We start from the raw sequence: 14,917 nt of genomic DNA, 5'->3' as shown, positions 1-14,917 counted from the left end.
TCTACTACAAATGTTTTTATTATGGCCATTTCATTTTGCCTTTTGAATATTTTAATTTACTTATGTACTGAGAGAATTAATTTTACACAAGATAATTATGAATTGATACAAATTACTCCTCATAAATATGAATGATGTTCCGTTTTCTGAACTGGAGACACAGAGATTAAAATGCATTCAATAAACATGATTTTTTTTTAAATTTAGAAGACTTGCATTTTGTGCCTATTGCTTGTTCTTGGTGAAATCTATATGTCACTTTAAATTATTTGTCACAACTTTGGTTCGAGAGTGGTTTTCTCAGTGGAAGTCTTGTGGTGTGTTTTTATTACTAAGCCTTGTTTCAGATGAGTGGCAAGGACTCTTCCTCAGGTGGTGAATTTGCCTAACCATAGCTATGCAACCTCTGAAAGGAAATAAAGGAAATATATGTCATAATATAGGCAAACCTTGAATTCCCTTACAGGCAAATCATCCATGAACAAGGGTGTACTGTGTCTTGTTTTTATCTATGGAGCAAAGGGGCCTCTGGTCCTACCCACCATAGGTAAGTAGAAATTATCTGATCTTCTGGGAACTTGGCAGTGATTTGATAGAGCCCTCAAGAATTGATTCACATAGTTTGTGGGTTTTCATTCTTCTCCCATTTTTTCCAGAATGGAAAGAAGATTAGCTCCCGGCTAAATGTCCTGAAATAACAATCTTCTGAACTTTGCAGAGATGGTCTTCAAAGACCTTCAACTCCAGTGAAATACCATGGGAATTGCAAAGGGACAAAGTATAAAACTGATAAAGCTGACCAATCTAACTTTGAAATCAACTGGGAGATTTGCTGAGAGCTAGGAAGCCACACAGAAAAGCAAAGAGAGAGAAGCAGAATGATTTTTCTTTAGCTAGAACAACCCAGATCAGTTTCAAACACACCTTAAACTTTAAGGGATCTGCTCACAGTGTTTTGTACCTTTGCATTTTTTCCACTTTCCACGTAGAATGAAAAGTCTACCTTTGATACTAATTGATGGCTTTATTTTCAGTGACACACTTTTGAAACAGATGGTTGCCCCAACCTTTTGTTCATAAGCACCAGCTTGAAGATTTGAAATAACCAGTGATAGAAATGAATTGAATAATTGAATGTAACCTGGTTCTGCCTGTCCCCTCTCTCCTTTATCAAAGCTGACTTCTAACAGGGGTCCAAAAGCTCATGTCCACTATGACCTTCAGTCCACAACTTCCTTCTACAGAATTATTATTTCACATCTCTCTGTCTCTCTCTCCAGAATTTGAGCAAGTGACATTTTTCAGTGATAGCTGTCTACTGATAGAAAATCATGTTTTTTGAGGAAAGACTATGTCAGCAGGAATGCCCAGTTTTTATGGAGAATTTCACTTTAAAAAGAAACTACACACAATCACCGCTATATACTTGAAAAATTCGATTTTTCCACTTTTCTCTGAAAATGAGTGACATACTTCTCCTTGGGATAATGCCATGATGAATCATGGGAATTATGATTAGATTCTATAGATCTCTGTCCTGCTTCACAGACCAGCTTCTAATGCCAGAACACCTTCTAGAAATCCTTCTTTTCACCTAGACAGAGATAAAGACCAAAAAAATAGACATCTATGAAGAAAATAAAGGAAATTAAAGCTTTAAAAGGGCTCAATATTAAAAAAAAAAAAAAAGCCCTCTAGCATGAGGCTTTATCTTAAATAAACAGAAACATAAGATGTATGGATCAGTAGTTAATCCTTCTCAACAGCTTCTATCCAGCATCTTAATTATGGCATAAGGTTGCATTATACATGGGCATACCAAATGACCCCAATCCTCCTCCATGCACAATCTGCCACATTACATTATCTCACTTCCTGTCATACTGCGTGCAAAAGGCCTTGGCCTCCATTTGTGAAATCACCCCTGAGTTGAACATTAGCTGATCAAGCATCTGAGAGGATTTGTTATTTCTCACTATAACGGTGCGGTTCACTGAGCCACGCTACTCACCATTGTCTGGATCAGACCCCAGTGGTAAACAAAGCTGCTGAAGTCAGTGGAAGTTTTCCTATGGCCTCATCAGACACGATCCACTGCGCTGCAATGGGACCGCTGCAGCTGGTTTCAATGCATATAGAATTTGATCTATGGAAATGGAGAAGAAGTGCTGCTTGTAGTAAGCAGGTCTGCAGACTTCTGAACACTGTGCTTACCTCTAAAATCACCAGCTTGGAAATCAGACCCTTAGCAAAGACAGCTGACAGTTAAATCTTTGTCATTTATTTATTCTGGGAATAACTAATCATATTGATCAAAATATTCCCAGGTCTGTTACTCAGTTTACTAGATTAAAGCTCTTCTGATTATATCTGTGTGTTTTCAGAGAGGTTGTAAGATTTAAGCAGAACAAAGATAAAGGCTGAATTCTGGAATGGCTGTCACTGCTATAACATGACACAATAACCCTAAAAAAGATAAAATAATAACATGACTGAAAGAGATAGTTCACTAAGCTATAAACAGTGTTCCATATATCTATTAGCTTTTTTATTATTATTATTTTATTTTTTTTCCCAAATAAACTCAGGAATTATATTTATGTAACAGATTTGCCTAATTCCAAGCACATAGATAATGTAAGCATATCTCTGAAAATGCTCTAAAAACCACAAAGGAGATTTGTAAACCATGCAAAAAGACTAAGAAAAAAGTCCAAAATTAAACACTGGCAGTGCAAAATTATAAACTTGTTAGAATGAACATGTTTGTATAGCAATCTGGAGTTCCAAGGCACAAAAAACTTCAAAAAGTTTCACATAAAATCATACCTTTCTCTTAAACTGCTTGATGTTACATATACAAACAAACACACAGTTGGATTATGCATAGGCAAATCCTTTGGCTTCAAAAGTTAGATTTCAGCTGTTGAGTCTATGGGATTTCCAGCTCAGAATTTTAATTTACAGATGTGAAAACTTGGGTTAAGTATAGTATTTCAGAACTTCATTGGTATTGAGGAAAAAAAAAAAAGCCACCAACCAAAACATCAAAAGTCTGCATGCTTGTGAATTTTGAGGACTGCTGAATTTGTTAGTGAAACCACAGTGCAAAGGTGTTCCTGTGCCCTACACGGAAACAGAGGTAGTTACTTGATAATCTATAAACCTGATCTAAATGCACTAAGCCCCCAAATATACTATTCCCCTTTTCTAAATCAGGCCACAATATTATCTTTTCGCTACTGTTAATCAGCCTAACAGTCATATTCCCCCAGTAATTATTTATTTACTTTTACAAATTGTGTGTTCCCTCCTTACACAATCAAAATCTTTAGAGCTGATCCCACTTGCAGTGCTGCAGCAACCAGGGTTTTGGAAAATGAATGAATCACAGAGTAAAGTTGGGAACTACCGTAATTCCTTGACAGCCCTTGGCATTCAAATTTCATCAAGTCTCCAAAAGCTCATTATAACAGAAATTGGACTTGATTGGTTGAGTGGGCAGTCAGACAGAGTCAACATGCATGAGAGAAAGTGAAGAATTTTTAAAACTGATCATCAAGCAGCCCTAGCAATTGGATTTATAAACCAGGGACTTACTGCATAAGAAGAGATCGATGCTGTTGAAGAAGAGCTGCAATTATCTAAATTAATGAAATCAGGAAGCCACACCTGCTCCACATGACTGACTCACTCCTCTGGCTCCAGACCCAGCTTGAAAAGGTGGATTTAGGAATTGATGGATTTAACATGGGATGAGCACGGTAAGTTATGTGCATCTAACAAGCTCCTTCAAAGTGTTGTGAGAAGCACAGCATGGGTGAGAGATTGTGGCAGTTAATTACTTCCCTACCTTGGAAGAAGAGAGCCACACATCCCTGGAGTGAGTTCTTGCATTTCAACAAAAGCCTCTTCTACAGAGAGAGAAGTTTTACAAGCATAAGTTGGTTAAAGTACTGGGATGATCAGAGCCACTTCTACCTTTAAAGGCACAGTCAGTCCTTGCAAGGCATTATGGTACAAATTCTCATTCTGCCAACTGGTAAATGTGGTTTTAGAAATATCCAAACCCAAAGCTATAATGGCTGTAACATGCATTTTTCAATAGAGTTGGGTCATATGCAGGGCCACCTCTAGCCATGAGAAGACGTTAAGGCTGATGGAAACAGCCTTTGCTTTGCTGTCTCCTACTCAGCTCTGGAAAGGCAGACAGGCCATCCCTCTAAGGGGAAGATTTAGGGAATGTAGGGGACATGTAGCCAACATGTGTCCTTTAGGGTGTTTACTATCACTGTCTCAGGTCCGCGGATTCTCCCTCTCTTTTCTGGAGCAGTGCAGCAGTGCCTCTGCAGCTGTAGATACCAGACTTCTGTGGCCCCTGCTGCACTGCTCTGGTAGGAACAAGTCCTTGGGGTACCACCTCACCTCAGGAGCTAGCAAGAGTTTTGATAACAAGACATACAAGCATGAAGGGTGGTGGCAGTGAGACAGCTTCCCCAGTGATGTTATCCAGTTTCATTCACATATGGCAAACGAGAATGATATTCTCACCATTTCTTAGAAGAATGCAGCTAACACTCAAACTTGAAGTTGAGTGGTGACAAGAAGGCTAAAACAAAAATTAAAAGGCATTGAGACCAGAATATCCAACCTGACATAGAGGGTTGACTTCAGGAACAGAATTTAGGTTTGCTGAGACACATAGTATGTTTACAAGCTTCCTGAGTCTGATTGCAATTCATTTGCAAGAATCTCAAAACCACTAAGGCTCATGGGAGTATGTGATTCCATGTAAACTGGACATAATTTTCTTTTTTAGTCCTCTGATGTCTTATTTGTCAGAGCCAAACAAGATCATTCTGTCTGTAACAAAAGCCACAGCAGAATTACACTGAGAAAGAAATATTGACTTTAAAAGAACAATGTTTCTTTCTACCCTCAGCGTTTCAGAAAGTTACCAATCTTCAAAAATCAAGTTCACTTGAGAATAAGAGTCATTTAACAAAAAGATGGAGACAAGTTCAAGTACATAGAAACATACTGACAGCAAGGAAGGATGGTTATTAACATTATGGTAACCCCCAACCAAGCCTGGGCCCTGCACCAATACATAAAATAAAAAATTAAAAAAAAAAAATCATTTCTGCTGGTAAAAGCTCAGAAAGAAAAAAAAAAAAAAGGAAAAAAGGAAAAGCACAAAACCAATGCGAGATCTTAAAAAAGAAAACCAATTGTGATCAGATTTCCAGAGTGAAGTCTCTAACTCTCTTTCCTCGGTTGGCTTGAGATGATGTAGACAGGTGAAATAGATCCTAAGCAGTCCAGAGTTTCTTAGTGAAGAGAAGCAGAAGTCATCAGTGTTTGGACTATAAAGGAAAGGGCTGTTTCAGATTCCCTGTTCTTTTAGGTGTTGACTGTCACTGTGCCACCTGTGTTTTATCAGGTTAGTGCATACACTAAATTCACATAATTAATTCATGTAATCAGCACTGGGGGGTGGAAATTATTCCTCTAATCATCTAGTAATCATTCAATTGCCAAGTTAAGTTTGTTAATGTACATTGCCTAACTTTTTTTCCTACCATCATTGTCCTTCAGTTTATATAGTTCTTCTTCCTCCCTCATGCTTAATTCTGATACATTTATTCAGAATAATCCTATTTCCTCTCAGCCTTCAATTTGCAGGCTAAACCACCTAAGATCTTTTCATCTTCTCCTGAAAACATGCACTCCATTCTTTGGTAGTATTTCTTTGCCCTTCTCCCCATTTCAGCTTCTTGAACTTAAGTGACAGAATTATAGCATATATTCATGTATCCTTGGACAACAGCTAATTACCTTATACATGCTGGTAACCTCTCCCCAATACACTGCTGGAGTTGCATTTGTCTTATTTCATGTCAGCTGCACAGCAGCAGGTTCAGGTTCATCCAGAGACTTCCCCCCTTCAAAACCAAGGTATTTCTCCTCTGCTTCCAGAGGATGTGTTCTCCAAGTACAGCAACAACTTATGCATTACTCTGTAACAAATGACTTCACATTATTGGGATTAAACTGCTGGTGGGCCATGTTCTTATCTGAAATGCAGAACGAATCTTGACTCATTTCATTAGCTAAAACGAAGTGATCTCAGATTTCCAGCCACGTAACAGATTCATCTTTAAACAGCCTCCTGGATGAGCTATCTACAGCTACTCTGGAGGCCATTAAAAAGTAGTGTTTATAACATATTGTGTTGTGCATAATGTTCTACAAAGAGAGGGTGCTTTTGCCATGACATATGGTGTGCAATGTAAATGAACTCTGGTGTAACAAATTAAAAAGCTTTTACAGCAACCTCTAAATACTATTTATGGCTCCCAAGTGCTACCTAGGCTGGCCACCAGTCAAATAATTACAGTCTCTACACCAAGTGCCAGAGTGCATTTTGTTGACTAACTGCTTCTACAGCGAGCTATGCAATCTATTTCCATGAGATATACTATCCATAAACTACCATCCATTTTGACAGCAAAATTGCAAAAGCACAATGTGTTACCAGGTGTCATTCAAAGAATGGAGGCTGTAATGAAGTGGCTATTTTAAAAATCTCTCTGATGATCTTTCCTCAACACTTGCAGCTTTTGTTACATCAGGAGAAACTCATCATGACATAAGGCCTCTCCAAAGCTTGCTGAAGTCTCTCACTGGCACACGAGCACTCTCCTGTCGATGCATGATGGAAATATTGGTGAGTAGGGCTAGGTGAAATACAGCAACTGAAAACATGAAGGGGTCCAGTTCTGTGGGGAGGGAGAACCTGCCAGAAAACACCCAATTTCCTGAAATCTGATTTTATGTTTAAGAGAAAATTCTATTCACTTGCATTAAAAAAAACTTCCAGAAACAAAACCAACCAAACTAACACAAATCATCATCAGCTTTCAATTCTGTTTCTGTGAGTTTACCAAAACAATCTTAAGATGACCTCTTTTCATCATTTAAAGAGATTTATCTGTTAAATCATCTAAAGGTTGGGGGTTTTTTTGTGTTGTTGGGGTTTGTTTTTCAAATCAATGCAATAGGGTATGTGGTAAAATTTCCTTGTTTATCCCACCTGAGTACAGCAAAAAGTAGGGTGAGTGATGGTTATTCCACAGCTCAAAGTACTTCATTTATCACAAGAAAATTACTTCTTGTTTTTCTGGCCTATGTATATTGAAATAGTTATACTAGTATTGCTATATATCTCCATGCTGATTCCAAAGTGGAAAGCAAGAAACAGGCATAGCCCCAATTTTTGGGATCATGTCTTGTTTTGAGGCACATCCTAGAATGATGGCTGCATTGCTTTATTACTGGACTATCCCCCTTAAGCTGTGTACAAGCCAGGCTTAAACCTACGCTACAGCTTTTCACTGTCAAAGGTTTACTGTCAAATGAGCTGTACTTGACAAAATTTGACAAAGTTTGACAAAATTGCTATGACATTATGACTTCACATTATTAGGCACTGGCAATACATTCATCAATAATGGATACTATATTTAAGCTGGAAAGCACTTGTCCTACTGTCTGGCTTAGAACGGAGTAACAACATTAAATACCTACATGGCAAGTTTGTAGTCTTTTGGTGTACAGAAGTTTTGAAAGCAGTCATTTTCTGGTAAAGACTAGTGAGGGGATGCATGCAGAATTTTAAGCAAGGAAGAAGATGAATGGCAAAGAACAGGGGGTTCTGGACTTTTTCTGCATTCTGTATTTATTAACCATTTTATGACCTTGTGAAAAAGATGGGTTTAGAAACATCTGTACAAAGGACACAGTGTTCTGCAATAATGTAGGAAATGCTCTTTCCTCGGGTATACATATGCCTGTCTTCCAGACATTGCAATTCCAGACATCCTTTCTAAAAAAAAAATTAAAAATTATGAAATTATACTATCAAAAAAATCAATGTTTTATAAGGAATAAAGGAGACAGCAGATTTCTGAAATCCCATTTCGGAACCCTAGCTCCAAGGGAATTAAAAAAAAAAAAAAAGGCAATAGTTATACCCTGTTATTTGTGACTAGCAGGTTTCTGTCAAAGCAAATTGATGCTCCAGGCCAATATTGAAGTGTACTTGGGGCCGTGTCTATCACTTAGAACAAAATACTGTTTACAAAGGGGAAAGGTTCCCACAAATCACAGTCCAGACACACTAGATTTTGTAAGTGTCTAGACAAATAGGACCATCCCCTTGCCAATGTTAATAAACCTTCACACATTCCAGTAAACACTTGGTAGCTCCATCTCTCAGTCAATCATTTTTAGCTCCCTAATGAGAATGCTTTTAACTGTTGGTATTTGACTGTTAACACCCATTCGCTTAACTTAATGTCGCTCTGCCAAGCAAACAGCTTCAGTCTGGCTGTTAGGCATGGTTGAAATCTACATTTTCCATTATCAGTGACTGCATGTATATTTGAAGTACTAAAGGATTTAAAAAGCTTAAGGAGAAAATATTCTTGGTAGCTGACTTGAACAGAAAAATAAAAGCGTTAACCCTGGCAAGCAGAGATTGAGTTGAAAATATAATTAGAAACTAAAATTTCTCAGAACACAAGTTTAACAGAATTAAGTCTACACCACTTCAGATATCAACAACATACTTGCATTTGCAAAGTAACAATAAAAAAAGAGGAGACTTTAACATCAGGCTTTAATTCCTCTAATATGTTGCTAATGACAGTGAATGTGTCTAAATATCAGTGGTCTCATACCTGCAAAGTTACAATTGTGCATTCAGATAGTTTCATAAAGTAATATTTGTACAATGAATCTATTATATACCTCCTTTCTCTAAAAATGACGTTATGCTTTTAGATATAATTAGATAATAATATTTAAATAGCTTCCTAAATGTTTATTTGGGTTTAAATATGCTGATTTTTAATCTGATTAAGCAACTATGAACAGTTTTGTTATTCTGACCAGTCTATTAGCCATCTAATTTAGACTCTGAGGGTAATAGATAAAAAACAACTAAAGCTATTTCAGCTCCATAACTGGGATACATCAGCAGATTACCAATTACACTCAGAAGACAAATTACTAGTAGATTTTGTCTTCCTTAAATAAATACCAATTTAAATCAAATAGGTCTGAAAATCACTGCATGCTGAGAAGTAGTTGTACTGCTACCTTTAAGGAAAATTAGCTACGGGCTAAAAGATCTGTGAAGTACCTGAGGACATTCTCTGTTTTCACTGGATTGGGGCACAGCTGCTTCAAGCATAGTACAGGTATACTGAGAGGAGATGAGAAAATCTGGAGCAGGAGTCCAAAAGCTGCTGCACCGTCACTGGGAATAGGACATTATTTAACATTCACATTCATTTCTGTCAGACCTGGCTAACAAACTTTTCAAAGTCCCTAAAAATTAAGAGCATAACAATAAAATGATAATGCATTAAAATTACATTTTCTCAGTATCCAAAAAAATCTGTTTATAGAGTAACTGTTGCCTGTTTAATTGTAGGACTATTTCTATTGTAAATTGCATATTGTTATAGGTTAAATACACAGTTGCTTTGGATTTAACTTTATGATTTAAATGCAATTACATAATAGACTCAGTTATGAGAAACATGGGCTGGGAAGCTGGATTAACATTGTAGTGTAAATGAAACAGCCTTTACTGCTCCTGATATTAACACTGAGCAAACACTTAATTTGCTGACAAGTTTTTACTTGCTCCTTTGGTCATTATCTGAATGGTTTGTGGGCTTTGTCTTCAGTATGGAAAAATGAAGATTTCATGTCACAAAAGCTGCAAATGGCCAGGTAGTGGGAAGACATTAGCACCAGGCTCATCCAATAAATTCAGCCTGCATTGATACGATGCTTTCCACCTTACAGATCACTGTTCATACCTTTTTCTTCACAAAACCCATGTTTCCTTGGGTGCCTCTCCTTCTCTCCTAGTGATTAAAGTCTGGTAGGATTTGGTGGCTACTGGCTTCTAAGTGGACTAGAAATTGCTCTTGGTCCCTGCTGGCAGCATCCTGGTTCAATATTGCCTCCAAGGTGAAGCAGCCACTTCCCCAATACATCTTCCTGCTCCAGCCTAAAATGCTCATGAAGACACAGTCTGAAGGTCGCTGAGCTGAATGTCCACATCCCTGTTCCTCCTCTGGAATAGCAGTTCCTACCCCAGTGAGCCTTGTTCTCCAGGATAACAGCCCATTAAACCTCAATCACTGGTTATTGAAGTGAATACCATTGGGCTGTGAATACGAGTAGCTAAAAACACATATAATCAATCACCAGTTCCCCAGTAAGGGATTAATTAAATTAATATCTCCCACTTGTTTCATGACTGCCCATTGACTTTGACAAAATAAAACTAGATGTAGCAAGCTCACTTCAGCTCCCATGTCACATATTCTGGTTTCCTTTATTAAATTAGCTATCTTATTAATTTATCATGAAAATAAAGATAAGATCCCTTGAATATAACTGACTGAAACTGCTGGGTTCAGCTAGAAGTAAACATCAGTCATACCTAGCACACTGGCAAAGAAAAAAAAATCCAGCAGCAGAACAGCAGCTTGTCAAGTTTTGTTTGTAGTTAAGTGAAACAGGTGTAATAAACGTGAATTTTGACAAAAAGGGATTCTGTGAGAACAAGTATCATTAGTTCTGAAAAATGTTTTACAGTTGTCTATTCTTGCTGGCTACTGTGAGCTAATTTATAACTGTTTGAGTTTTGGTAACCACACCCCTTGTGTAATTTGTAATTGTTTGAGTTTTGGCAACCACACCCCTTGGCTTTTCTAATCTCAATATCCTAGGACAGCTAAATATAGAGATTTTGTGGAAAAACACGTTTTGTATTGTTTAGACTTGGTAGGGGGAGGGGCAGGCTGATGTGTCATACCTGGAAATAAATAAGAACAGTCAAAATTTGAAGCAACCTTAACATATATTTCAGGAAAACAATGATTGCAGCAAATATTTGCAATTCAAATCTCAGCAATTTCCTTCTCTTCTTATGAAAAGACCTTCCAGCACTTTGAAGGATTAGTTATATATTAAAAGAGAGACTTTCTCTACTGGGGTAAACTGTCTTTCAAATATTTCTGACTCAAGCATAAATCCATTTACCTTTCACAGGCTGTTTTGTAGTTCTTTTTGTGTTGCTCATTAATTAATAAATTAAAACTGCTGCATTTAAGAGAGTCTGTTTTTCACTCAGACTTATCTTCTTTCATTTACTGCACTGAGAATTCACCATCTTAGTAAGAGTAGGTCTGTGCAAAGTGGTACAAAAAGAGTTCTGAAAAAATAATCAGGAAAGCCAAAATGTTTAGGAGAAGTTCATGAAAAGCGCCAGGTAGCCCAAATTATGACAGTTTAGAGATGTTAGTTTGCTTTTGTCTCATACTGGAACAGTTGTCCTTCAAACTCTCATTCAAATGTCTCCATGAGAGTTAATTATGTCAGAAACACCTGTTTTCTTGCTAAAAAGCATGGAAGATTTTTGCAATTGGGAAAATCTCTTAATAGGCAGAAGTGAGCACCAAACCCTCAGCCTCTCAAATCTCATTGACAAAAATGTCTCTCAAAATGATGAATTCACACACACAGAGTTCCAAGATTTGACTCGAGCAGCACGTTCTTGAAATCCAATCACACCTAGCTTTCATGTTTCTGGTTGCTGTTTTCAGTAACAACCTCTCAACCTCAGAGAAAAATAAAAAAGAGACCATGAAATTTTAAAACTCTGAGAAAAATATATGCCCCTTTTGTTTTGATCTCAGACACCTGTATGAACAACATTATATGTGGAAATGTTAAAGATCATTTCTAGCATTTTAAATGTTAAAAAAATCAAGGGGAAAAAAAAAGGAAAATCTATGAGCAGAACACAGGAAAAGTCCTTTTTAATTCTCATTTCAGTTGAATTTTCATTTTATGCAGAATAAGATCAGCATCCCAATTCTCTCTTTTTAGAGGTGAAGCTGTTTTAACTCATAAGAGAGATAATTTCTTCCTGATTTCCACTTGGAGAAGGTATCAGTTAGGATCCTGAAGGCTTGCCCTGTTGCAAGATGGCAGCATCTTCTTGTATGGAGAAATTACCTTTTCTTTTTCAAAAGAAAAACTAAACAAGAAAGGGTACATTTGCAACCTAATCTTCCACAAAATGCATGTATTTAGAAACATGCGATAAAAAATTCTGTTAAAAATGAGGAAATAAGTATCCCAAAGGTAAGTAGAAAGATTGGCTGGGGTGCACTGCAGAGGCTTGCAGTGCTACACAGAGCAGTCTCTACTGCTCCGGCATTAAATCAGCAGGAAATTGCTCTCTCTTTCTGCAGCCAAAAAAGGTTTGGAAGTTAACAATGGAAATTGAATATGAATGCAAGACGTAAGGAGGAGAAACGGCATTTATAAGAATGACCCCTGGCTTAGACATGTGTATGTGGCACACCTGCCGCTGACAGCTCACCAACTTACATTTATTTTTCAAATGCCCAGTCTTTTTCTATCTACTTTTCCCCAATGAGCTCAGAAAGAAAGAACCTGGAAAGAATGTCTTTAGAGGACTCATTTTTGTAAGGGAGACCATAGCTGTCTTTCTGGATACAGAGATTCACAAACAAATGGGGGCAACAGCAGAGAAAGACAAAGGTGCAGCCCAGCAGCCACTCTAGGAAAATGTGTTTTCACAAACAGTCTCACTTGCAAATTACCCTCGATAAGGGGAAAGTGGCATGCAAGGATATTTCAAAAAGGTGGGAGGAGGGGCAGGGAATATGTCTATATAAAAAGCATTGCTTGTAGTTTTGATAGATTTGGAACTAGAAGGGAAAATCTACAACACTACAAGAGAGACGTAACATTTTCAGCTCTCCTTTGACCCAACAATGAATTGCTGGGGATGTAGAGGGAAAAACAGGACAGCAAAGTATCATATCATTTTAATATGGTGTGTGTCAGCCCTCTTGTTCTCTGAGGCAGGGACACTGGTCTGCCAATGGATAACACATCTTCCCAATATGCTGAAACTACTTTGAATATCAGAGTGGGTAAGCAAAGACTGAAGGACATACCTATGCCTTACCTCACCTGAGCAGTCAGAAACAAAGCTGCAATAGGATTTTAGTTTTAGAGGCAGCATCCTGGGCAGAGGTGGCAACTAATATCTTAGGAAGCAACATTTTCACACAATTGACTCCTTTTGTATTAATTGATAAACCAGGTTTTGCCAAGGTTGAAAGTTAAGCTCCTCAAAAACCTTTATCCCAAAAGATTAGACTATGGAAAAAAAAATTAGAAGCAACTCGAACAGGAAACAGGTGTTTGAGTAAAGAGAGAATGACTGACACAATTTTCTGAGCAAAGCTGGACACAGATATTTCCAGAGGAGGTAGGAAGCATTCAGTGGTATTGGTCCCTGCTCATCACCTTCTGACCACTTTCACAGAATCATTCAGGTTGGAAAAGACCCTTGGGATCATCGAGTCCAACCATCAGCCCTACTCTACAAAGTTCTCCCCTACACCATATCCCCCAGCATCTCATCTAAACGACCCTTAAACACACCCAGGGATGGTGACTTCACCACCTCCCTGGGCAGCCTATTCTGCTGTCTGACCACTCTTTGTGAAATTTTTTCAACAGGTGGGAGGACTACTTTCACTTTTGAGCAAACCAGTTGAACAGGTGTGCTCAGAGTCACGGTACACTGCCTCCCTGTATTTACCCTAAACAGGAGGGAAGCAGTGCAGAGCAAATAAATAAACCAGATGCAGTAGAGAGGAAGAGACGAGATTTTCCTACCCCTGCTACGGTCTCTTTCATTGACACAGAGGTAACAGGTGGGGCAGAGAAGGAAATTAACACCTCTTCCACATCATCTTGAAGACAACTTAAGGCAAAACTACAAAATCTTCTGGAGTGCTTTCTAATATCATGCTTGTTGTCTCTTTCCACTACAAAGAACATAATCGTCAACATTTTGAAAGGATGGGAAGAGTCTTTCCTGTGCTAGAGGACCAAAACAGGAGCAACATTCCCAAGCACCTATCATGTGATCATCTCATTTTATGAGTTCTTTCCCCAAAATATGTACTGTAAAGAAAATGTGAATATTTATACAGCATGTTTTTGTCTCCTATGAATAAAATTTCCAAAAAAAAGGGGCACAGCTTACCTGTTAAATTATACCAGGTAGTCACATTTCAGACCTAAAAAGTCTTGCCAAAATCCTATCTATAGATTTAAGGCATGCTCACTGGTTTCACATTATTATTTTTTCCTAGCTGTAAGTACTGTGGGTCTGTAAACAAAGCAAAGAAAGGTTAATCCAGTTTCTCACAAACTCTCTATCATACATTTGGACAGGCAAGTCAGAATTAGGTACCGCATTATAAACTAGCCATGCATTCAAATCTTCATTACCCCAGCATGGAAAATTTTACTGTTAATAGGGAAAAAAAGCTGTTGAAAAGGACCAGTATGGCTGCCAGAATTGCTTTTGTACCTTTTTAGTGGGTTCTCTACATGTGATTTTTGCTTCAGGCAAATAAGTGGAGCAGGTAGTGAGTGCATAGGGCTTCCCAGGTACCCCAGGCAAGTGGGAGAAAGGTATATAGTAGAAACAACAGTTCCTCTTAATGGAACTCGTAAAGAAAGTTGGAACGTGTTCTTTCACTATTTGCTGAATATGAAAAGGTTGTGTTTAATACCTGCTGCCCTTTTCTGAGCAGAGCTATGGACCTCCTCTGAGCTGATAATGACTTTGGTACTCTCATAGCTGCTTCCTTCTCAGTCATTTAAGATAGAAAGTCCCATTTTCAACAATTTCAGAAACAGTGATCTGAGTACAGCAATGAGGAATGACTCAATTAGTCAGACCTGTTGGTGACACATGCAAAACAAATGT

This window comes from Strix uralensis, chromosome 7 (assembly GCF_047716275.1).
Source record: "Strix uralensis isolate ZFMK-TIS-50842 chromosome 7, bStrUra1, whole genome shotgun sequence".
Taxonomy (NCBI): Eukaryota; Metazoa; Chordata; class Aves; order Strigiformes; family Strigidae; genus Strix; species Strix uralensis.
The sequence above is the reverse complement of the archived record's forward strand: the minus strand, read 5'-3'. Positions refer to the sequence as shown.